General features: G+C 57.3%; 1 protein-coding gene across 1 annotated transcript in view; it reads left to right on the top strand.

The window, feature by feature from the left end:
* Positions 1-3345: 3345 nt before the first annotated feature.
* The window catches only part of P2RY8 (P2Y receptor family member 8), a 51570-nt gene continuing 48915 nt past the window's right edge, over positions 3346-6000 (top strand). Inside the window, exon 1 of the mRNA XM_030837254.2 lies at positions 3346-3440. The gene's annotated coding sequence lies outside the window, so the exon portion shown is untranslated. The remainder of the gene's footprint in view (positions 3441-6000) is intronic.

The raw sequence follows: 6000 nt of genomic DNA, 5'->3' as shown, positions 1-6000 counted from the left end.
GGACAGCGGATTCAGGTAAACTCCACCTGGTCTGTTTAGAGATGAGAGAATTGACCTTAGGATGGTGAAGTTAATCACTCAGCATCCTCTGTATGGCCGGGGCAGCATCCTGTAGATAACGATCCCATCCACCATCTCCTGGACCAGGTGGTTCTTTCTCCACACGACTTCATAGGACCTCTCCACCTCACGGCCACACCTGGGCACACCTGAGCCCTGCGGCCCAATCCACCTGCCCCCTTTCCCACGCACGGTGCCCATTTCCCATGAGGAACTCCATCATGGCCCCTCCAACCTGACCACCTCCGCAGGAACCTTGTAACGGTTTCCTGAAATCAGCCATGGACACCAGGGAACAGTTCCTCTCGAATCTGCCTTCCAGTGAGTCAGCCCCCTTAGAGGTTGAACTTTGTCCTCCCCAGCCCCACCTCCCAAAAGTTACTTTGGATTCCTCAGCCTTGATGAGAAAGGATGGTTTTGAAAATGGAAATCATGTGCAAACTCACCAGGTGGAAACTTTAGATATCAGGGGTGATGGGCAGAATTGTGTCCCCCTCCTCAAATTCTTTTTTTTTAATATAAATTTGTTTATTTTATTTATTTATTTTTGGCTGTGTCGGGTCTTCATTGCTGTGTGTGGGCTTTGTCTAGATGCAGCGAGTGGGGGCTTCTCTTGTTGTGGAGCACGAGCTCTAGGCGTGTGGGTTTCAGTAGTTGTGGCACACAGACTCAGCAGTTGTAGCTCGCGGGCTCTAGAGCACAAGCTCAGTAGTTGTGGCGCATGGGCTTAGTTGCTCCACGGCATGTGGGATCTTCCCGGACCAGGACTCAAACCCGTGTCCCCTGCATTGGCAGGCGGATTCTTAACCACGGCGCCACCAGGGAACTCCAGACACAGGGTCTTTATGGAGGTGATCAAGTTAAGATGAGGTCATTAGGTTGGACCTGATCCCATAGGACTGGTGTCCTTATAAGAAGAGGAGATCAGGACACAGACACACACAGAGGGACGACCACGTGAGGACACAGGGAAGAGACGGCCGTCTACACGCCCAGGAGAGAGGCCTCAGGAGGAACCAGCCCTGCCCATGCCTGGATCTCAGATTCCAGCCTCCAGGACTGGGAGACATAAATGTCTAACGTTTAAGCCACCACCCGTCTGTGGTGTTTGTTATGGCAGCTGAGCTGAGCTAACACAGACGCTTTCAAACACAAACCAGAGAATAGCGCACGGAAGCCCATATACCTTCACCCAGTTCCAATCATTACCCACAACTTACTGACCTTTTAAATTCTCCTCTGACACTTATGCCCAGCACATGTGCACCATTGTCCTTTCTTTTCTTCCGTTTTACATTTGGGCCATTTAAAAAGAAACAGGGACTTCCCTGGTGGTGCCCAGAACCGTAGCAGCCCGGGGCCAGGTCCTCTCTGAGGGGCCGACCCACCACCATTAGCTGTGAACTTGCAACATGGGAGAACCACAGTCTATAGAAGGATGATACGTATAAATCGATGGATGGACTGATGGATGGTAGATACAGATAGATGATAGATACACAGTGAGATGCTGGATGGATAGATAGATAGTAGATAGGTAGGTAGATAGATGGATAGTTAATAAGTGGTGATAGATACAATGATGGATGGATAGGTAAGCAGACAGATGGATGGATAGATGGACAGATAGATAATAAGCGGTGATAGATGCAAGGGTGGATGGACGCATGCATGAATGGATGGATGGGTAGGTAGGCAGACTGATGGATGGGTGGGTAGACAGATAGAAGAATGGGTGGAAGGTTATGTGTGTGCATGGGCAGGCAGATAGATAAATAAATGATTGATAGAAAAGTGACTGATACATACATGTGAGATAATAGGTAGATGATACATAAATAGATACAGATAGATGACAAATAGAAACACAGATAATAGACAGATATGACGGATGGATAGATAGATAATAGATATCAAAGACAGAAGACAGATGATAGGTAGATAATATCATCTGATATCTAAAGATCACTGATAGGTAGATAATAGATAAATATAGAGATAGAAAGATGGATGGATGGATGGATGGATATATGTCATCAGGCAGGCGTATTGATGGATAGATATAGATAGATAATAGATGATAGATATAGAGATAGAAGATAAATAAGTAGAGAATTGATAGGTAGATAATAGATCAATATATAGATATAGACGATAGATACATGATAGAAAAATACAATTAAATGATAGATAAACATAGATACAGGTATAGAATGTAAATAGATGATTGATCGACAGACAACAGATGCCTAGGGGTACATACATCCTCCATACTCTGTAAATAGATGATCCTGGATTTCCCCGGGAACAGCGTTTCCATATTCGCGAATTCACCATCCCCATGACTTCCCGGCACACAACCTCTGAGAATCACCACCCTCTTTCCCCCTTCCAAGTGACCCCGGGGCGCCAGGGCTGGACCTTGGTTCGGGGGTGGGGTGTGGGGGTGGGCTTTCGAGCAGCTGCCTCTTTCCGATGACAGCGCGCCTGGCTGTGAAGTCATCATCCTCACCTGCGCACGTGCGCCCCGCCGGCCACCCAGCTCCCTATCTGCCCTAGAGGACGCGGCCCGGGAGGCGTGAACCCCGCTCCATCGGGGGTGGGTGGGTGGATGGGGAACATGTGTCAGGGGCACGCCCCCCCCGGCCCCCCCAGGGCAGTGTCCGGGCAAGGGTCACCGGGCGGGTCACCTTCTGGCTGCAAGACCAAAAGAGGTCGCCAGGCACCCAGCTTTCGCCTGCAAGAGGAAGTCAGTTCGCTTAGCATAATTTTAAAACGTAAAAAAATTTAAAATCCCAGGCATTTATTTGTTCCGTCTGGGAATCCACTTCAGGTCACCGCCAGCTACACCATCGGACTGGGCCCTCCCTCCCGGCCCGGTCTGCAGGCAGCAAACCCTTTCGGAGAGGCAGGGTCTCCCCGCAGCCGCCTCGGGACAGGACGAGCCCTGAGGTCGCAGCTCTGGGGGCCGGCACCCCGCCCCCGGCAGGGCGCGCGCTGATAGGACGGGGACCGGCGGGTTTGGACTACGGGAGCGAGCAGACAAACAGACGTTACACAGGAAATTTCAAAACGGGTTTCCTCTCCACCTGCCCTGGGTCTCCACAGCAGCCTCCGGAGCCCGGCAGGGGGACCTTGGAGGATTTGCAGCCGGCGAGGGTGCAGCCGGCGCGTCATGCCCCGCGCGCACCTAGCCCGAGAGACGGCGGGGATGCTGGCACTGGGGCTGCGCCCCGACACCCACCCCGGCTCCTTCGTGGGCAGCGGGACGCCGCTTCCTGACACCAGGCCCTGAGGCACAGCTGCTGCGTCTTCCGATCCAGTCCCGGCGGCGTCTACACTGCAGACGCGCACCGCTACAGCAGCCCCGGCCGTTCCAGGTGCGTTCAATGCCTGCTCTTTATTGACGTGCGTTGTCTGCAACAGGGAGGGTCGCGGAGGGGGGGGGGTCTTACGGGGTGAGAGCCTGGGAGGCGGGCTGCGTGCGTTCTCGTCTCCGCGGTGCAGACAGAACAGGAAAACCTGTAGAAAGACACGCACGGCCACTTGGCGGGGAGACGCTCGGGACACGCTCTCCTGTGCAAACTCCTTCAGGAAACCGCACCTGCGTACAGGTGAGCGCTGAAGGCGGCCAGGCACGAGGGAGGACGGGAGGCTGAGCCTGGAACGGTTCCGGCCGCTGAGGGCCCCCCGTGAGACCTCAGATCAGCTCTCAGGCCCCGGCTCACCCAGAAACCCGAGTTCTAGGTGCATTTTACAAACCGTCCCAGACGAGCCTGGGAAGCAGGGGCGCCGCACGCGCGGGCTGGCGGCGGCCCCGGGGATTCGCTGCCGTGCACACCAGCCGTCTGCACCCTTCGGATCACGCCCGGCCGAGAGGAATTACGGAGCGTGTGGTTCCGCTTCCAAAGCGAGGTGGGGTTTTTTTCTGCCGTCTGTCATGGTGTCACGTGCGCTCAGCGTGTGCGGTCAGAAGCGGGGCCCCGGACAGGAGCCAGGAGGAACCAAGACCCGGAGGGCCGCCCCCGCATGGCCGCGTAGGAAGCCCTTTGAGCGGCTGGATTTGAAGGGAGCAGCTGGGCCGGACGTGCGCGTGTATTCTCCGTTTAAGATGCTTCCACGGCGCGAGAATGGTGTTTTCATTTGCTGGGGCGTTGCCAAGGCCAGCGTTGGTGGAGGGAGGGGCCTTCAATCCCTGGGCGTTGTCCCTGAGTCCCGGCGACCCACTCCCCCTCCAGGAGGAAGCGGGCCGTGGGAAGAGCCAGGAGGACCCTCCAGACCTGGGCTGTAGTTTCTGAAATATCCCCGCTCAGCCACACGGACTGAGGAGGGCGCAGGGGCAGGACCACCCTCGACAGGCCACCTGAGACCCCCGGGCAACCCTACGGAAGCCTGTGCTGTCACCTTAGGGACAGGGCAGGGGGTGTGGGTAGTGACGGGTTAGCGACAGAATGGCGGTCCCCAGGGTGCGGCTTCTCACCCAGCCCTGTGCCTGTCTGCTCCCCGCCCGTAGGTGTGGCCACCAGCCGGCAGAAGCGGGGGCCTGCCGCCCACACCCCTGTTCTGGCCCGGAGGCAAGGGGCTGGGCGTGCGGGATACGGGGAGCCCCATGCTCCCCTGACACCTCGCCCTGCTCCCTGACCGCTGGCAGCTGTCCAGGCCCCCGGCGCCAGCCACAGACCCACGCGCCCCAGGGCCAACACTGCACCGCGGGGAGGCATGACCTGGCGAATGAGCACACAGAGGGGCTGCAGGGTGGGCTCCCCCAGTGCGTCCCCTGGGGTCAGCACTGGGAACCCCCAGGGAAAATTCTGCAGCCGTGTCCACACCCTCCTGGCTGGACAGACAGACCCATGGATGCAGGGTCTGCCTTATTCTAGGGAAAGCCATGCTTTGAAAGGCAGCTGGTGACTGGGTTTGCTTTTGAGCCATGCAGGGAACTCGGGTGGCCATGTTCCTGCCGGGACCTGGGGGAGGGTATGTACTTGCTGTGACCTCTGGAGGCCACGTCTGTGCCAGGACCTTGGGGGGCCACATCTGTCCTGGGCCCTCGGAAGACTGTGTATCTGCTGTGACCTCAGGAGGCCTCGTCTGTGCCGGGACCTTGGGGGGCTGTGTCCATGCTGGGACCTGGGGGCCACATCAGTGTGGGCGCCTGGGTGAGGGAGCAACGCCTGCCGTTCTGTGCAAGTTTTCCCGCTGGGGGGAAGGTGGCCAGGCCTGAGGGGCTGAAGCTGGCTCTCTCCGTCCCAGGCTCCTTGGCAAAAGGAGGGCAACATGCCAGAGCCAGGGCGTCTGTGGATGGGTGCTGTGAACCAGAACTGTGTGTGCATCGACCCCAATGCACACGCTGCCCGTGGACCGTCTCCTCCAATCCTAACCTCGCCGTCATCATCCCCACATCCCAGGTGGGGAAACTGAGGCTGGAACTCGGCCAAGCACACGGCGCCTCTGAGGGGCCGAATGGGAAACTTGCACTGACTTTTGCCCTCCAGGGCCCTGTTACCTAACTCAGTGTCCAGCCGCTGGCCTGGACAGTTGATGCAGGCAGTGGACTAGGCACCCTGTGCCTGTCGTGGTGCTGAGCACTTCCGGGGAATAGAAAGACCACACAGGGAGATGCAGGCCACGAAGGTTCAGGGCGGGAAGGAATCCAGGAGGCCTTCCTGGAAGAGGAGGCATTTGCCGGGGCTGAGTGGGACAGCTGGGAGAGCAGGGCTGTGGCAGAAAGGATGTCATGAATGGGAGCCGGGGGGGGAATGGGGGGTGTGTTCTGGGTGGAGGGAGGCTTGGGGCGCATTGGACAGAATGGTCCCGGGAGGATGGTGAGACTTTAGCGGCTGGCCCAGAAAAGCTGTGGAAGCTTCCGACATGGCTGGCGATGCTGGACTGTGCTTTGGAAAGAGCTCTGGGCAGGGCCATTGTGCCGGAACAGGGGGG

This window comes from Globicephala melas, chromosome X (assembly GCF_963455315.2).
Source record: "Globicephala melas chromosome X, mGloMel1.2, whole genome shotgun sequence".
Classification (NCBI taxonomy): Eukaryota; Metazoa; Chordata; class Mammalia; order Artiodactyla; family Delphinidae; genus Globicephala; species Globicephala melas.
This window is presented reverse-complemented; position numbering and strand designations above follow the sequence as displayed.